The 19976-nt window shown below is 39.3% G+C and overlaps 1 non-coding gene across 1 annotated transcript; it reads left to right on the top strand.

Annotated features, from left to right (window-relative positions):
• The first annotated feature begins 19603 nt into the window (after positions 1-19603).
• Positions 19604-19711, top strand: LOC148573911 (small nucleolar RNA R71). The gene has a single exon (XR_015905798.1). It is a non-coding gene; the product is annotated as a small nucleolar RNA R71 (small nucleolar RNA).
• Positions 19712-19976: the final 265 nt, after the last annotated feature.

Here is a 19976-nt window from a genome sequence, read left to right as displayed (position 1 = left end):
AACAATATATGCTCTTCTGTGAAATTTTTGATGTTTGGGGCATTGACTTCATGGGTCTATTTCCAAATTCTAATGGATATTTTTATATATTGTTAGCTGTGGATTATGTTTTCAAATGGGTGGAAGCAATTCCTACCCGCACTGATGATGCTAACACTGTTGTTTCCTTTGTGAGAAACCATATTATATGTCGCTTTGGATCACCATGAGCGATCGTGAGCGATCAAGGCACCCATTTCTATAACAGGAGACTAACAGGATTGATGAAGAAGCATGGGATTATCCATAAAGTTGCTACAGCTTACCATCCCCAAACTAATGGGCAAACCGAGGTGTCAAACAGAGAAATTAAGCGTATATTGCAAAAGATAGTAAAGCCTCATAGAAAATACTGGAGCACCAGGCTACAAGATGCACTGTGGGCATATAGAACAGCATACAAGACACCCATTAGGATGAGTCCCTTCCGCTTGGTTTATGGAAAAGCTTGTCATCTCCCAGTTGAAATAGAACACAGAGCCTTCTGGGCAGTTAAGGAGTGCAACATGGGAATTGAGAATGCCGGAGCTGAAAGGAAGTTGCAACTGCAGGAACTGGAGAACCTTCGCCTAGAAGCTTATGAGAACTCCAGAATATACAAGGAAAGGATGAAGGCTGTACATTATCAGCATATCAAGAAGAAAGAGTTCCAACCTGGAGATTTTGTTCTCCTTTACAAATCTCGACTAAGGCTCATGCCTGGTAAGTTGAGATCAAAATGGGAAGGTCCATACAGAATAGAGAAGGCTGAACCATACGGAGTTTATCACCTAAGCCATCCTTCAAGCTCTGAACTTATTAAGGTTAATGGCCAACGCCTGAAGCTGTACCATGGTGAGAAGGTGCAGAAAAGTAAAGAGCTGGAGATCTTCCGCTTGGAAGATCCCCACATCGCAGCAGATTAGCTAGTGGAGCGTCCAACTTACGGACGTTAAAGCAAAGTGCTTGGTGGGAGACAACCCACCGCGGTATGATCGTTCTTTTTTTCACTTTTAGTTTTTCTTCTTTCATAACTCTTCTCTTTATTAGTGCTTTCATGCTCTTTCATTTACATGTCTTTATATTTCACAAAAAAAAATTTTTTTTTGCCACGCGACGCGATCGCATCAGCGACGCGTCCGCGTCGCAAAGGGGGTGGAGAAAACAAATAAATGAACAGAGAGTCCGGCTGGAATGTGGCTGGAGGCGTGCCAATGGCACAAATCGACCCACGCGACCGCGTCCCTGACGCGTTCGCGTCGCATGGGAATCATGGCCTCCCACGCGACCGCGTGCCCCACGCGGCTGCGTGCCCTGAGTTTTCGATGTAAAAGGGTGCACATCAACATTTTGTGCGAGCGTGATGCTGGATTGGTGCTGGAGGCACAATCCTTGTCACGCGACCGCGTCGCTGACGCGGCCGCGTCATCTATTTTCTGACGCACCCTCACGCGGTCTCGTGACCCACGCGACCGCGTGGTAGCACAAATTGCGAATCACACTTTTCACAACTCGTACCACTAACCAGCAAGTGCACTGGGTCGTCCAAGTAATACCTTACGTGAGTAAGGGTCGAATCCCACGGAGATTGTTGGTTTGAAGCAATCTATGGTTATCTTGTAAATCTTAGTCAGGAAGTCAACTATGTTTATCAATTGAATTGTGAGTAACCAGTAGAGCATAAATTAAAAGTTACTTGTTGTGCAGTAATGGAGAATATGTTGGAGTTTTGGAGATGCTTTTTCTTCTGAATCTCTGCTTTCCTCTGTCTTCTGATTCACGCACGCACGTCCTCCTATGGCAAGCTGTGTGTTGGTGGATCACCGTTGTCAATGGCTACCTTCCATCCTTCCAGTGAAAACTACGCTCACGCGCTCTGTCACAGCACGGCTAATCACCGGTTGGTTCTCGATCCGGTTGGAATAGGATTTACTATCCTTTTGCGTCTGTCACTAACGCCCAGCCTTCAGGAGTTTGAAGCTCGTCACAGTCATTCAATCCTTGAATCCTACTCGGAATACCACAGACAAGGTTTAGACTTTCCGGATTCTCATGAATGCCGCCATCAGTTCTAGCTTATACCACGGAGATTCTGATTAAGGAACCTAAGAGATACTCATTCAATCGGATATAGAACGGAGGTGGTTGTCAGGCACACGTTCGTGGTTTGAGGAAGGTGATGAATGTCACAGATCATCACCTTCATCACAGTTAAGCACGAATGAACATCTTAGATAGGAACAAGCGTGTTTGAATGGAAAACAGAAATACTTGCATTAATTCATCGAGACACAGCAGAGCTCCTCACCCCCAACAATGGGGTTTAGAGACTCATGCCGTCAGAGAATACAAAGTTTAGATCTGAAATGTCATGAGATACAAAATAAGTCTCTAAAAGTTGTTTAAATACTAAACTAGTAGCCTAGGGTTACAAAATATGAGTGGACTATGATGGATGATGCAGATATCCACTTCTGGGGCCCACTTGGTGTGCCGGGGCCCACTTGGTGTGTGCTGGGGCTGAGATTTCGTGCAGAGGCCATTTGTGGAGTTGATCGCCAGTTTTTATGCCAGTTTGGGCGTTCAACTCCAGTTTTTGATCCTTTTCTGGCGCTGAACGCCAGAATTGGGCAGAGAACTGGCGTTGAACGCCAGTTTATGTCGTCTATTCTTGTGCAAAGTATGGACTATTATATATTTCTGGAAAGCCCTGGATGTCTACTTTCCAACGCAATTGAAAGCACGCCATTTCGAGTTCTGTAGCTCCAGAAAATCCACTTTGAGTGCAGGGAGGTCAGAATCCAACAGCATCAGCAGTCCTTTTTCAGCCTGAATCAGATTTTTACTCAGCTCCTTCAATTTCAGCCAGAAAAATACCTGAAATTACAGAAAAACACACAACTCATAGTAAAGTCCAGAAATATGAATTTTTCCTAAAAACTACTAGAAATAGACTAAAAACTAACTAAAACATACTCTAAACTATATGAAATTATCCTCAAAAAGCGTATAAAATATCCGCTCATCACCGCGTCACCCCAATTTGGCAATTAAATTAAATTGAACAGAGAGTTGTGCTGGAGCGAGGCTGCACTCGCGCCAGCAGCGTAACATGGGTCACACGACCGCGTGACCGACGCGATCGCGTCCCCTTACCTGACGCGCACCTACGCGAATGCGTGCCCCACGCGGCCGCGTCGCATGCGCCGCACAGCTCAACCTAAAATTGCCACATATCTTATCTTTCTCTCCCCCAAATCCTAATTTTTCTTTTCCCTCCTTATTTCTTCCTTCCCCCTTCCCCCTTCTATCTCACCTTTCACTCTCTATCCCTTTCACCACCATTAACAAGGTTTTACTTTCTTCTTCCTTCTTTTCTTTTCCATCATTCTTATTATATTATATACATTTTTATTTTCTTTTTCTTTTCTTTTTCTTTTCATTTTTTTATTTTATTTTTCATCTTCTTCTTTCCCTTTTTACATGGTGCTAGAAATTTTTTTTTTGAGTCATTATCCCTCATTATATGCTTGTGACTTGTTACAATTTATTTTACAATTATTATTATTTTTAAGGGATTGCTTGCATGTTCAATTTCATACTTTTTATATCTTATTTACCATGCATGCCATGTGTTTGTGAAAAAGCCTATATAGCCCTATGCACTTTTCTACATTACTTTATTCTACTATTCAATGCTTGCTTTTCACAAATTTTCCTTATTATTATATTAATTGAATTTAATTGTCAATACAAACGTGATGGTTTGTTACAAAGTATTGCTTGGTCTATGCTACTCATGCCCTTTTCCAGCATGCCAATAAACACCTTGCATTCATTTGTCTTTATGTGCACTAGCTATTTTCCATTGTTGGCTTCTCACATGTACTCGCGAGCATGTGATAATGTCAGCATATCTTAATGTGCATCCATCACCCTCTTTTCCGTTTTCCTTCCTTGCTATATATCTCTTTAAATTTAATTTTCTTTCTATTCCCTTCTTTCAGGATGGCCACCAAGAAAGGAAAGGAGAAAGCAACTTCCAAACCACCAGCAAGAAGATGAACTAAAAGAGCATTAGTAGCAGAGCCTTCTTCCACCGCAGTCAAGCCCTCAACAAAACGAGTCAAGAGGATAATAAAGGTTGACGAAAAGGAGAAAGCCTTTCCAGCAAAGGACGCTGCGCGATTTTCCAATTGCTACTGTGAGCAGATGTTCCCTATCCTGGCAGAAAGGAACTATAACAATGAATACCTTCTTATCCTCCCGTCCAATATTGCCACCTTTGTTGAGCCGCAAATTGAGCGAAGACAATGGGGTTTCCTACAGAGACAGCCAAGGCAGGTCAATCTTTCTTGAGTAGTTGAGTTCTACTCCAACTTCTACATGCCGACCCTGTAGTCTGTTTACGTTCGGCAGAAGCAAGTCCCCATCACAGAAGAGGCCATTCAGCAAGCTCTGAGTCTTCCCCCTATTCCAGCAGGAATGGACGCTTTACAAGAAGCCGCCCTTCAGCGCCAAAGATACCAATTTGACTGGGACTCCGTTCTCGGAATCATCGGAGCACCTGGTAGCCGTTGGATCTACGGATACCACCGTACCCGCCCTAAGGGAATCTTGGCTTCAACACTTACCTTGAAGGCTCGCGTATGGGCACAGATCATGTCCTATTACGTCTTTCCAAGCACTCATGAGTCCTCCTTCACTGTGGACATGGCTGTTCTACTATGGTGCATCCTTACAGACCAACCTCTGAATCTCTCAAGACATATCCAGAATGCTATGGAACACGTACAAATTGCGGGCAACTTACCTTTCCCCGCCTTGGTCTGAGATCTTGTCTTAGCAGCCAGAGTCTCCTACAGAGCTGGGGACACCAAAGCCGTGCTTCTACGGGATGATCAGTATGTCCCTAATGGAAAATACCTCAGACTCTCAGCAGCCACTACAAGCCTTCCTACTGCTCCAGTTGAAGATAATCCTTCTTCAACACCACAAGCATCTACAACTGAGAAATTGCTCCAATAGATAATCGAACGGTTGGATTGGCAAGAATAGAAAGCAAAGATGAGAGAGCGCCGTAACGAGCGCCGATTCAAACACCTCAAGAAGCTACTCAAGGGACACTTCAGAGACTCCGATACCCCGGATTCCACTTCCTTTACTAGCACAGGGAGTCATGACGGTCCCGATGATGGAGATACTGCTACCAGCCCACCCCTATTCCTGACAGATGGCACCGAGGACGGTGCAAAGCCTTAAGTGTGGGGAGGTCGGTCAGTACCTGACTTCCGGAGGTAATTTCTCTTCGCTAGCACCAATAATTAGGATATTTTAGTTAGATTTTCTTTCCTTTATAGAATAGAATAAATTGCATAGGTTAGGATAGTTGCATGCATGTTCTACTTGACTGAAAAGACAATAAGTTTCTTTTAAAATCTATCTTTGGAATAAAATTTCACTAATTTTTCAAAATTCTTATGATAAATTTGCTTGAGTTGTATTTGGAATTTGATATTTGATTTAAAGAACACACAACCTGTGAAAGATTTGAGCCTTTATGTATGGTTACATTATTTAACCATAATTATTTCATTCTTGTGTGTTTACTTCTCTATGATTGTAATCTATATTTTGTTTTATCTTATATGTCCAATATTTATTATATTCACATGCTTGCACATGATTGAGGCCATTATTTGTTATTAACTCACTTATCCCAAATAAGCCTACCTTTTACATCACCTTTATTAGTCCCTTGAGATTTTAATCCCCTCTTGTTCTATAACCACATTACTAGCCTTAAGCAGAAAAACAAATTAAAAATCCCAAGTGAATCTTTGGTTAGCTTAAGATAGAAATTGTGTATCAACTAAAGTGTGGGAACATTGGGTAATAAGGGAATGTATTTAATTTATTTGAATATTGGGAATTTGGGAACCTAATCATGAAAAGAAAAACCAAATTAGAAAATAATGAAGAATCTATGTGCATTGATACGTTATGTTTGCTTTTATGAAAAAAAATTATATATATATATATAATAAATAAGGGGACAAAAAATTACCCCAATGTTAATGTTAATCAATGCACATGTGATAAATTAAAAAGAAAAATTTGGTACATGAGTATGGAAATCATACAAAAGTGGGAATTATGGGTAGCTAGGTATGATTTTAAACTTGTATAGAGTATGTATATGTTAGGTGAGATCTTAGACTAATCAAAGATTCACTTTGTTAGCTCACTTAGCCTTATATATATATACATCCTTACCTTTACCTTAGCCCCATTACAACCTTGAAAAGACCTCATGATGTTTGCATTGGTATATTAACTATTGTTGATTGGTTAGGAGAAGAACAAAAGTTAGAAAGTATGATTAGAGAAGGATAGAGTGATCGCCCTATACACTAGAGATTAGAGCGTACATACATTATCAATGAGGGTTCAATACTTGAATTTTCATGTTCCTTGCTTTCATGAGCTATCTTCTTGTACTTTTATCTGTTTTATTGTGTAATGATAAAATTAGTGGAATTTGATTTGTAATTGTTTTAAAGAGCTTATTTACTTTTGATCAAGTGGACAAGAATCATATAGTTGCATTTATTTATATACATATAGGCCTGCATTACATTTCATGAGTTTCTACATGTTCATGCTCATTCCCTTATCTCCTTCAATTAAGCATGAGGACATGCTAATGTTTAAGTGTGGGGAGGTTGATAAACCACTATTTTATGATTTATATTGTGTTTAATTGTGTGGTTTTATCATGATCCTTACCCACTTATTCATTAAATTAGCATGCATTTAGATTTCCTTCCTGAATTTATTACATGTTTGAAAACTGCTTCCTAGAGACTTTAATTATTTATTTTTAATTCTTTTTTATTCCATTCGATGCCGTGATCTGTGTGTTGAGTGTTTCAGACTTTACAGGGCATAAATGAGTTGGAGATTGGAAAGGAAGCTAGCAAAAATGGAAGGAACACAAGAATTTGAGGAGATAACCAGCGAGAAGTGACGCGGTCGCATGGCTCACGCGACCGCGCGAAGGAGAGCAAATCGCAGTGACGCGGCCGCATGGCTCACGCGGCCGTGCGGATTGGAAAAGCTCAGGCGACGCGGTAGCGTGGACGACGCGAATGCGTGGCGAGGAAAAACGCGAATGACGCGTCCGCATGGTTGACGCGATCGCGTGACATGTGCGATCTGCATAATCTGCAGAGTTCGCTGGGGGCGATTTTGGACCCTATCTCGACCCAGTTTTCGGCCCAGAACAGTAGACTAGAGTCAGAGAATATGCAGAAACAAACAACAAATTCATTCAGAGACAGTTTTAGATCTAGTTTTTACTCTCTTAGGTTTTTCTCTCTAGGTTTTAGAATTTTAATTTTCAATTGATCTTAGCATTGGAACATTAAGAAGAGTTATTTCCTCATCAAGACTTTGTCATTCTAGTTCGTTTTCTTAACTTGGTTTCATTCTTCCATGTTCTTTGTTTTGTTCAATTTTGTTATTTGAATACTTTTATGATTAATTAATGCAAGAATTATTTCTTTTTAATTCAATTTCAATTCCAATAATCATGTCTTCTTTTAATTCCCTTTCATGTGCTATGGATTTATTATTTACAATGCGTGAGTAGTTTCTTTACTTGATGGGGAGTTGATTAAAAGGAACTCTTGAGTTGGAAGGATTGAAAGAAAATTTGTAATTGGGTTAATTGTTGGATTGTTATCCTGTCACCAATTCCAATCCCTTTGAACTAAGTGGGTTGCAACTTGTGAGCAGATCTAGCATTCCAACTTGTTTGACTTTCCCCTACCTAGTAAAGGATAACCAAACAGAGCAACCATTAATTATAAATCAATCTTAAAATCACTCCATCAATAGTAGAAATTCCAACCAATCAACTCCCAGTCAAGGCTTTTATTCATATTAATTAAATTTCCTCAATTTAAATTCCAATTTACTTAACTCAACTTCTTTGAACATCTGATTAATAAGATAGCACACTTTTCTGCAACTTGTTGGGAGACGACCTGGGACTTAAAACTCCCAGTAATTTTTAATTCAAACTCTCTGTGACATACTTCTAAATTGATAGGCAGATTTTCGGTGAGTTAAGAACTATACTTGCAACGTAACCATTTTAATAATTTTTAATTCACCAGCTTCTGCGTCTCATCAGAGGTCGCCATCTCTGGCGTATTATTTTGGTGAACAACTATAGACTCTTTTTCTTTTATTTTGGATATTTTCCTGTATTTTTCTCTTTATTTTTGTTTCTATTTTCTGAGTACTTATACATTGCTTATTTTATGTATTTTTACTCTATTTCTACATGCTGCACTTTAGTTCATATTTTTAGTTATTTAGTTTAGTTGCAGTTCTAATTTATTAGTTATAGAAAATTGTGGATTAATTAGTATAGTTTACTCTTTTTAGCATAAGATAGCTTAGTTTAAATTGAAAATATAAAAAGGAAGTAAGCTAGGAACTTGAACATAACAGATTTAAATCCATAAACCTTGTATATATAGCATTACATCATGTAGTTAAGTTAACAACACTTCATCAAGGAGAAACACTAGAACTTTAAAGCCATTCAATATAAGTTTTACATTGAGAATAATGAGAATTTTTAACTAAACCTGCATGACATACATAACTGATAAATGATTTTTGAGCTAGAGAATACACATCCTGTGAGTTTTGAGCCTAATTGTATGGTTACATTCAAACCATAATTTTTATTCCTGTGTGTTCCGCCCTTCTTTTATATTCTGATGTTCTTTACTTTGTTTTAATCTATATGTCCAATTATAGAATATAGAATATAGAATATAGAATATAGATACATACCAAAAGAGTGATTGAGGCCATCATTTGATTTTAGCTCACTTATCCCAAAATAACCTACCTTTCATATCACCCTTGTTAGCCCCTTTGAGCCTTTAAATCCCCTTTTTATTCTATTAGCCACATCACTAGCCTTAAGCTGAAAAACAAATAAAATCCCAAGTTTAATCCTTGGTTAGCTTAAGATAGAAAATTATGAATAGTTTAAAATGTGGGAAACCTATTGGGAACATGGATGATAAAAACAAAAGGTAGAAAAGTTGAAAGGAATAAAATAACTCAAATTAAGAAATTTTGGGAAGCATGCTCATGAGAAATCAAAGTGATTAAATTACCATGTGCATTAAAAAAAAGTTATTTTTCAGTATTTAATAAAGGGGATACAAAAGAATTCCCCAAATGCAAAAATAAAAGCAATGCACATGGAATAAGAACAAAAGTTGAAACATGAGCATGTAACATCAAGTGGAAAAATATGGGAAAATAGGTAAAGAAGTTTTGTTTTACTAACTATGTATGTTAGGTGAGATCTTAGTCTAATTAAGGATTCACTTATTAGCTCACTTAGCCTTATACATACATCCTTACCTTTACCTTGGCCCCATTACAACCTTAATTAAAGACCTCATGATTTTTGGTATGACTGTATTCTATAATTGTTGATTGGTTAGATGAAGAACAAAGTTATAGAAAGGAAGAATAAAAAGAGGAATAGAGTGATTAACCCAATAAACACTGAGTGACTAGAGAGTAAACACAAATCCAATGAGGGTTCAATAAAATGATTTTTCTCCCATCTTAATTGTAAAAGTGCTTATTGATTATCCAAGGCTTGGCTATATATACATATATGACTCCTTGAGAATGTGAATTAATTTAACTACCTGTAAGCTTTATATATGAGTGAATAAATTAGAATTGCATGACTCATTTAGGTAGTTGCATTTAGAATAGGTTGCATTGCATGACATTCCATCACTTTAACCTTACTTATTACCTTGGATTTAGCATGAGGACATGCTATTGTTTAAGTGTGGGGAGGTTGATAAACTCATATTTCATGATATATTTTGTGCTTAGTTTGAGTGATTTATTCAATCCTTCACCCACTTATTCATGTTAATTGCATGGTTTCACTTTCCCTTCCTTATTATGTGATGTATGTGAAAAACATGTTTCCTATGATTTTAAATTAATTATTTTAATCACCTTTAATTCCATTCGATGCCGTGATTAGTGTGTTGAGTAGTTTCAGATCTTCTAAGGCAGGAATGACTTAAAGGATGGAAAGGAAACATACAAAAATGGAAGGAAAGTGCAAAACAGAGTTCTGAAGAAATTGGCATCCACACGATCGCATGGACGACGCGATCGCGTGCCAAGAGTGAAGAAGCAGCGACGCGGCCGCATGACTGACGCGACCGCACTCCTTAAGCAGAACGCACATGACGCGGTCGCATGACTGACGCGACCGCGTGGCAAGAAAAGCTCCGAATGATGCGACTGCGTGACCCACGCGGACGCGTGACAGAGGCCACGCACCAGAAATTGCAGAAAACGCTCCCAGCGATTTCTGAAGCCCTTTTTGGCCCAAATCCAAGTCCAGAAGGCATAGACCAGAGGTTATGAAGTGAGGGAATGCATCCATTCAGGGAGACTCCACTTTAGTTTAGTTTTCATGATTTAGATTTAGTTTTGAGAGAGGTTCTCTCCTCTCTCTCTTAGGATTAGGATTTAGGACTTCTCTTAGTTTTAAGAGTGACTCTCAATCCCAGGTTTAATGCTCCTTTACTTTAAGCTTCCCTTTTACTTTTATTCATGCCATTATTTTAGTGGATTAATTACTTTTGCTATTTAATTTATGAATTCTTCCATGTTACAGATTACTATTTTGAATTAATGTTATTTGAGGTATTTCAGTTTATGGTTGCTTTAGCTTATTTATTAGTTGCAATTATTCCCATCTGAGGATAGTTTTATTCCAGCAATTTCACTCTTTTCCCTTTTGGTCTTGGTTAAGAAATCAGTAACTCAGGAGTTATCTTAGCTCAATATAATTGATAACTGTTATCTTTGCTAATTGAACTGAACTTCAATAATCCCAATCTTTTCTTAGGAAATAAATAGGATTCAAAGGTCAAACTAATTAGTCCCTTGACTTTCCTTTGCTTTAGCAAAGGTTGACTAAGTGGAATTAAGATTCAACTCTCATTATTATTGATAAGTATAATTAAGTCTGGACTTCCAATTTCTTATACCTTGCCAAAAGTTTGCTTTACAGTATTTATTTATTTTAATTGCCATTTAAATTATTTGTCATATTTATTCCTTACTCTCAACCCCGATTTACAACCTTCATAGCCAATAATAAGAACATACTTCCCTGCAGTTCCTTGAGAAGACGACCCGAGATTTGAATACTTCGGTTAACAATTTAGAAAGGGGTTTGTTACTTGTGACAACCAAAACGTTTGTAGGAAGGGATTTTTGTTGGTTTAGAGACTATATCTATAACGCGACTGTTTTTATGAAATTCTTTACTGGCAAAAATCCTTAACGTCACACTCCACCTATCTGAGATACGAGTTTCCTTGGGTGAAAGTAGTGGCTAGCCACCACGTGCTCCAGGTGGAGACTTGATAAGCTATATTTTATCGGTATAGAATTTTCCAATAGGATTATGTCGTGAGTATAGTCTAAACCAACAAACTATAACGCATCAAACATAGAAAATGCATGTCCACAATTCAAAATCAATAACCGAGAGTATTAGTATCGGGTCATTCTCCCTAGGAGTTGTCCTAAGGTGCTCATCATTGGTTAGGAATTCTCTTTGTGTTTGAGGTTGAATGCGAGAAGTGTAAACAAGCTTGCATAAGAGCAATGAACAATTAACAAGTAAGCTAATGGACACAAGAAATTGAACTAAACAAGTGTGAACGATAATTAATCAACGTAAAAGCCTTGGCTAGGGTTGGGAATTGGAAGTCCTATCCTCATTGCCTCCAACAATTGTGATGAGAATTGGTTATTACTCCACTTAGTCAACCTCTAACTATGAAGAAAATTCAAGTGGAAATAATCAATTTGAGTCGACAAGTCCTAGTCTAATCCTAAGGAGAGACTAAAGTTAGTATTGATGAGCGGATAATTTATACGCTTTTTGGCATTGTTTTTAGGTAGATTTCAGTATGTTTTAATTACTTTTTAGTATATTTTTATTAGTTTTTATTCAAAATTCACATTTCTGGACTTTACTATGAGTTTGTGTGTTTTTCTGTAATTTCAGGTATTTTCTGGCTGAAATTGAGGGACCTGAGCAAAAATCTGATTCAGAGGCTGAAAAAGGACTGCAGATGCTGTTGGATTCTGAACTCCCTGCACTCGAAGTGACTTTTCTGGAGCTACAGAAGTCCAATTGGCGCGCTCTTAATTGCGTTTGAAATTCGATATCTTGAGCTTTCCAGCAATATATAATAGTTCATACTTTGCCTGAGATTTGAAGGCCCAAACCGGCGTTCAAAGTCAGCCTAAAATTTCTGGCGTAAAACGCCCAAACTGGCACCATAATTGGAGTTAAACGCCTAAACTGGCACAAAAGCTGGCGTTTAACTCCAGGAACAGCCTATGCACATGAAAGCTTCAATGCTCAGCCCAAGCACACACCAAATGGGCCCGGAAGTGGATTTCTGCATCATTTACTCATTTCTGTAAACCAAAAGGCAAGGGTAAAATAAAAAGGATCCAAGGCTTTGAGCATCAGTGGATAGGAGGGCCCACAAGAATAAAATCTTGGCCTAAGCAGCTAAACCAAGCTGTCCCTAACCATGTGCTTGTGGCGTGAAGGTGTCAAGTGAAAAGCTTGAGACTGAGCGGTTAAAGTCGTGGTCCAAAGCAAAAAGAGTGTGCTTAAGAGCTCTGGACACCTCTAATTGGGAACTCTAGCAAAGCTGAGTCACAATCTGAAAAGGTTCACCCAGTTATGTGTCTGTGGCATTTATGTATCCGGTGGTAATACTGGAAAACAAAATGCTTAGGATCACGGCCAAGACTCATAAAGTAACTGTGTTCAAGAATCAACATACTGAACTAGGAGAATCAATAACACCATCTGAATTCTGAGTTCCTATAGATGCCAATCATTCTGAACTTCAAAGGATATAGTGAGATGCCAAAACTGTTCAGAAGCAAAAAGCTAAGAGCCCCACTCATCTAATTAAGACTGATCTTCATAGATGTTTTCAAAATTTATTGTATATTCTCTTCTTTTTATCCTATTTTTTTTCAGTTGCTTGGGGACTGGTATGCGAAATTGTGATCATCAACAATGGCGCCAAAGGACTTGGAGCTCTTAAATATGAATCATACTTTGTCACAATTCCGCACAACTGACCAGCAAGTGCACTGGGTCGTCCAAGTAATAAACCTTACGTGAGTAAGGATCGATCCCACGGAGATTGTCGGCTTGAAGCAAGCTATGGTCACCTTGTAAATCTCAGTCAGGTGAATTCAGATGGTGATGGAGAATTAATAATTAAAAGATAAATAAAACATAAAATAAAGATAAAGATACTTATGTAATTCTTTGGTTGGAATTTTAGATAAGCGTATGAAGATGCTTTGTTCCTCCTGAACCTCTGCTTTCCTATTGCCTTCTTCCAATCATTCATACTCCTTTCCATGGCAAGCTTTATGTTGGGCATCACCGTTGTCAATGGCTACTTCCCGTCCTCTCAGTGAAAATATTCCAAATGCGCTATCACCGCACGGCTAATCATCTGTCGGTTCTTGATCATGTCAGAATAGGATCCATTGATCCTTTTGCGTTTGTCACACGCCCCACAATCGCGAGTTTGAAGCTCGTCACAGTCATCCCTTCCCAGATCCTACTCAAAATACTACAGAGAAGGTTTAGAAGTTCCGGATCTCAGGAATGGCTGCCAATAATTCTAGCCTATACCACGAAGGTTCTAATCTTAGATTAGAAACCCAAGGGATACACATTCAAGCTTGTTTGCATGTAGAACGGAAATGGTTGTCAGTCACGCGTTCATAGGTGAGAATGGTGATGAGTGTCACATAATCATCACATTCATCATGTTCTTGGGTGCGAATGAATATCTTGGAGAAGAAATAGACTTGAGTTGAATAGAAAAACAATAGTACTTTGTATTAATTCATGAAGAACAGCAGAGCTCCACACCTTAATCTATGGTGTGTAGAAACTCCACCGTTGAAAATACATAAGAACAAGGTCTAGGCATGGCCGAATGGCCAGCCTCCAAATGTGTCTAAGATAGCATAAGGCTTCTCAAAGATCAAAAGTATGAAAATACAATGGCAAAAGGTTCTATTTATAGAAAACTAGTAGCCTAGGGTTACAGAAATGAGTAATTAATGCAGAAATCTTCTTCCGGGCCCACTTGGTGTGTGCTTGGGCTAAGCTTTAAAGCTTCCATGTGTAGAGACTTTTTTTGGACTTAAACGCCAGCTTTTGTGCCAGTCTGGGCGTTTAACTCCAGCTTTTGTGCCAGTTTTGGAGTTAAACGCCAAAATTCTTGAGCTGACTTGGAACGCCGGTTTGGGCCATTAAATCTCAGACAAAGTATGAACTATTATATATTGCTGGAAAGCCCAAGATGTCTACTTTTCAACGCAATTGAGAGTGCGCCAATTGGGCTGCTGTAGCTCCGGAAAATTCACTTTGAGTGCAGGGAGGTCAGAATCCAACAGCATCTGCAGTCCTTTTTCATCCTCTGAATCAGATTTTTGCTCAGGTCCCTCAATTTCAGCCAGAAAATACCTGAAATCACAGAAAAACACACAAACTCATAGTAAAGTCCAGAAATGTAAATTTTAAATAAAGACTAATAAAAATATAATAAAAACTAATTAAAATATACTAAAAATATACTAAAAACAATGCCAAAAAGCGTATAAATTATCCGCTCATCACAACACCAAACTTAAATTGTTGCTTGTCCCCAAGCAACTGAAAATCAAATAGGATAAAAAGAAGAGAATATACAATGAATTCCAAAAACATCTATGAAGATCAGTATTAATTAGATGAGCGGCGTTTTTAGCTTTTTGCTTCTGAACAGTTTTGGCATCTCACTTTATTCCTTGAAGTTCAGAATGATTGGCATCTATAGGAACTCAGAATCCAGATAGTGTTATTGATTCTCCTAGTTAAGTATGTTGATTCTTGAACACAGCTACTTTATGAGTCTTGGCCGTGGCCCTAAGCACTTTATTTTCCAGTATTACCACCGGATACATAAATGTCACAGACACATAACTGGGTGAACCTTTTCAGATTGTGACTCAGCTTTGCTAGAGTCCCCAATTAGAGGTGTCCAGGGTTCTTAAGCACACTCTTCTTTTTGCTTTGGACCTCGACTTTAACCGCTCAGTCTCAAGTTTTCACTTGACACCTTCACGCCACAAGCACATGGTTAGGGACAGCTTGGTTTAGCCGCTTAGGCCAGGATTTAATTCCTGTGGGCCCTCCTATCCACTGATGCTCAAAGCCTTGGATCCTTTTTATCACCCTTGCCTTTTGGTTTAAAGGGGTATTGGCTTTTTCTGCTTGCTTTTCTTTTTCTTTCTTTTCTCTCTTTTTCTTTTTTTTTTCGCATATATCCTTTTTCTGCAAGCTTTTCACTGCTTTTTCTTGCTTCAAGAATCAGTTTTTTTATGATTTTTCAGATCATCAGATAACATTTCTCCTTTTTCCATCATTCTTTCAAGAGCCAACAATTTTAACATTCTTTAAACAACAAATTCAAAAATATGCACTGTTCAAGCATTCATTCAGAAAAACAATAGTATTGCCACCACATCAAAATAATTAAACTGTTTTAAAATTTGAAATTCATGCACTTTTTTTCTTTTTCAATTAAAAACATTTTTCATTTAAGAAAGGTGATGGATTCATTTTCATAGCTTCAAGGCATAGACACTTAGACACTAATGATCATGTAATAAAGACACAAACATAAATAACATAAGCATAAAAATTCGAAAAACAGGAAAATAAAGAACAAGGAAATTAAAGAACGGGTCCACCTTAGTGATGGCGACTTGTTCTTCCTCTTGAAGATCTTATGGAGTGCTTGAGCTCCTCAATGTCTCTTTCTTGCCTTTGTTGCTCCTCTCTCATGGTTCTTTGGTCTTCCCTAATTTCATGGAGGAGGATGGAATGCTCTTGGTGTTCCACCCTTAGTTGTCCCATGTTGGAACTTAATTCTCCTAGGGAGGTGTTGATTTGCTCCCAATAGTTTTATGGAGGAAAATACATCCCTTGAGGCGTCTCAGGGATTTCATGAGGAGTTTTCTCATGCTCTTGGTGAGGTTCTCTCACTTGCTCTATCCTTTTCTTAGTGATGGGCTTGTCCTCATCAATGAGGATGTCTTCCTCTATGTCAATTCCAGCTGAATTGCAGAGGTGACAGATGAGATGAGGGAAGGCTAACCTTGCCATAGTAGAGGACTTGTCTGCCACCTTGTAGAGTTCTTGGGATATAACCTCATGAACTTCTACTTCCTCTCTAATCATGATGCTATGAATCATGATAGCCCGGTCTATAGTAACTTCAGACCTGTTCCTAGTGGGAATGATTGAGCGTTGGATGAACTCCAACCATCCCCTAGCCACGGGCTTGAGGTCATACCTTCTTAGTTGAACCGGCTTCCCTCTTGAATCTCTCTTCCATTGAGCGCCCTCTTCACAGATGTCCATGAGGACTTGGTCCAACCTTTGATAAAAGTTGACCCTTCTAGTGTATGGGTGTGCATCTCCTTGCATCATGGGCAAGTTGAATGCCAACCTTACATTCTCTGACTAAAATCTAAGCATTTCCCCCGAACCATTGTAAGCCAATTCTTGGGGTCCGGGTTCACACTTTGGTCATGGTTCTTGGTGATCCATGCATTGGCATAGAACTCTTGAACCATTAAGATTCTGACTTGTTGAATGGGGTTGGTGAGAACTTCCCAACCTCTTCTTCGGATCTCATGTCAGATCTCCGGATATTCGCCCTTTTTGAGCTTAAAAGGGACCTCTGGGATCACCTTCTTCTTGGCCACAACTTCATAGAAGTGGTCTTGATGCACCCTTGAGAGGAATCTCTCCATCTCCCATGACTCGGAGGTGGAAATTTTTGCCTTCCTTTTCCTCTTTCTGGAGGTTTCTCCGGCCTTTGGTGCCATTAATGGTTATGGAAAAACAAAAAAAGCTTTAGCTTTTACCACACCAAACTTAGAAGGTTTGCTCGTCCTCGAGCAAAAGAAGAAAGAAGAGAGTAGAAGAAGAAGAAATAGAGGAGATGGAGGGGGCTTTGTGTTTCGGCCAAGGGAGAGAAGTAGTGTTTAGGTTGTGTGAAAATGAAGGAGTGAAGATGGGTTTATATAGGAGTGGAGAGGGGGGTATGGTTCAGCCGTTATGGGTAGGTTTGGAAGGAAAAGTGGTTTGAATTTGAATGGTGGGGTAGGTGGGGTTTTATGAAGGATGGAGGTGAGTGGTGAAGAGAATGGTGGGATTTGATAGGTGATAGGTTTTTGGGGAAGAGGTATTGAGGTGATTGGTGAATGGGTGAAGAAGAGAGAGAGGGGTGGGGTAGGTGGAGATCCTGTGGGGTCCACAGATCCTTAGGTGTCAAGGATTTCTCATCCCTGCACCATGTGGCGTGCAAAACACCCCTTGCTGCTAATCCTAGCATTAAACGCCAGGCTGCTGCCTATTTCTGGCATTTAACGCCAGTCTGGTGCCCATTTCTGGCGTTTAAACGCCAGTAAGTTTCTCCTCCAGGGTGTTCTATTTTTCATTCTATTTTTCCTTCTATTTTTGCTTTTTTTCAATTGTTTTTGTGACTTCACATGATCATCAACCTACAGAAAACATAAAATAACAAAAGAAAATAGAAATTTAACATAGATAAGTAAAAAATTGGGTTGCCTCCCAACAAGCGCTTCTTTAATGTCAATAGCTTGACAGTGGCTCTCATGGAGCCTCACAGATGTTCAGAGCAATGTTGGAACCTCCCAACACCAAACTTAGAGTTTGAATGTGGGGCTTCAACACCAAACTTAAAGTTTGGTTGTGGCCTCCCAACACCAAACTTAGAGTTTGACTGTGGGGGCTCTGTTTGACTCTGTATTGAGAGAAGCTCTTCATGCTTCCTCTCCATAGTGATAGAGGGATATCCTTGAGCTTTAAACACAAGGGAGTCTCCATTCACTTGAATGATCAATTCTCCTCTGTCAACATCAATCACAGCTTTTGCTGTGGCTAGGAAGGGTCTGCCAAGGATGATGGATTCATCCATACACTTCCCAGTCTCTAGGATTATGAAATCAGCAGGGATGTAATGGTCTTCAACCTTTACTAAGACATCCTCTACAAGTCCATAAGCCTATTTCTTTTTGAATTGTCTGCCATCTCCAGTGAGATTCTTGCAACTTGTACCTCAATGATCCCTAGCTTCTCCATTACAGAGAGAGACATGAGGTTTATGCTTGACCCTAGGTCACACAGAGCCTTCTCAAAGGTCAGGGTGCCTATGGTACAAGGTATTGAGAACTTTCCAGGGTCTTGTCTCTTCAGAGGTAATTTCTGCCTAGTCAAGTCATCCAGTTTTTTGATGAGCAATGGAGGTTCATCCTCCCAAGTCTCATTACCAAACAACCTGGAATTTAGCTTCATGATTGCTCCAAGGTACTTAGCAACTTGCTCTTCAGTAACATCTTCATCCTCTTCAGAGGAAGAATACTCATCAGAGTTCATGAATGGCAGAAGTAGATTCAATGGAATCTCTATGGTCTCAGTCTGAGCCTCAGATTCCCATGGTTCCTCATTAGGGAACTCCTTGGAGGTCAGTGGACGTCCATTGAGGTCTTCCTCAGTGGAGATTACTGCCTCTTTCTCCTCTCCAAGTTTGGCCATGTGAGACGTGTTTATGGCCTTGCACTCTCTCTTTGGATTCTCTTCTGTATTGCTTGGGAGAGTACTAGGAAGGAGTTCAGTAATTTTCTTACTCAGCTGACCCACTTGTGCCTCCAAATTTCTAATGGAAGATCTTGTTTCAGTCATGAAACTTTGAGTGGTTTTGATTAGATTAGAGACAATGGTTGCTAAATCAAAGTGGCTCTATTTAGAATTCTCTGTTTGTTGCTGAGAAGATGATGGAAAAGGCTTGCTATTGGTAAACCTGTTTCTTCCACCATTATTGTTGTTGAAACCTTGTTGAGGTCTCTGTTGATCCTTCCACGAGAGATTTGGATGATTTCTCCATGAAGGATTATAGGTGATTCCATAGGGTTCTCCCATGTAATTCACCTCTTCCATTGCTGGGTTCTCAGGATCATAAGCTTCTTCTTCAGAGGAAGCTTCCTTAGTACTACCGGTTACTGCTTGCATTCCAGACAGACTCTGAGAAATCATATTGACTTGTTGGGTCAATATTTTATTCTGAGCCAATATGGCATTCAGAGTATCAATCTCAAGAACTCTTTTCTTCTGATTTGTCCCATTATTCACAGGATTCCTTTCAGAAGTGTAAATGAATTGGTTATTTGCAACCATTTCAATGAGTTCCTGAGCTTCTGCAGGCGTCTTCTTCAGATGAAGAGATCCTCCAGCAGAGCTATCCAATGACATCTTGGATAGTTCAGACAGACCATCATAGAAAATTCCTATGATGCTCTATTCAGAAAGCATGTCAGAAGGACATCTTCTGATTAATTGCTTGTATCTTTCCCAAGCTTCATAGAGGGATTCACCTTTCTTCTGTCTGAAGGTTTGGACTTCCACTCTAAGCTTACTCAATTTTTGAGGTGGAAAGAACTTTGCCAAGAAGGCATTGACTAACTTTTCGCAAGAGTTCAGGCTTTCTTTAGGTTGTGAGTCCAACCATGTCCTAGCTTTGTCTCTTACAGCAAAAGGAAAAAGCATAAGTCTGTAGACTTCAGGGTCAACCCCATTGGTCTTGACAGTGTCACAGATTTACAAGAATTCAGCCAAGAACTGATGAGGATCTTCCAATGGAAGTTCATGAAACTTGCAATTCTGTTGCATTAGAGAAACT

This window comes from Arachis ipaensis, chromosome B2 (assembly GCF_059453495.1).
Source record: "Arachis ipaensis isolate K30076 ecotype BB chromosome B2, ASM5945349v1, whole genome shotgun sequence".
NCBI lineage: Eukaryota > Viridiplantae > Streptophyta > Magnoliopsida > Fabales > Fabaceae > Arachis > Arachis ipaensis.
The sequence above is the reverse complement of the archived record's forward strand: the minus strand, read 5'-3'. Positions and strand labels throughout refer to the sequence as shown.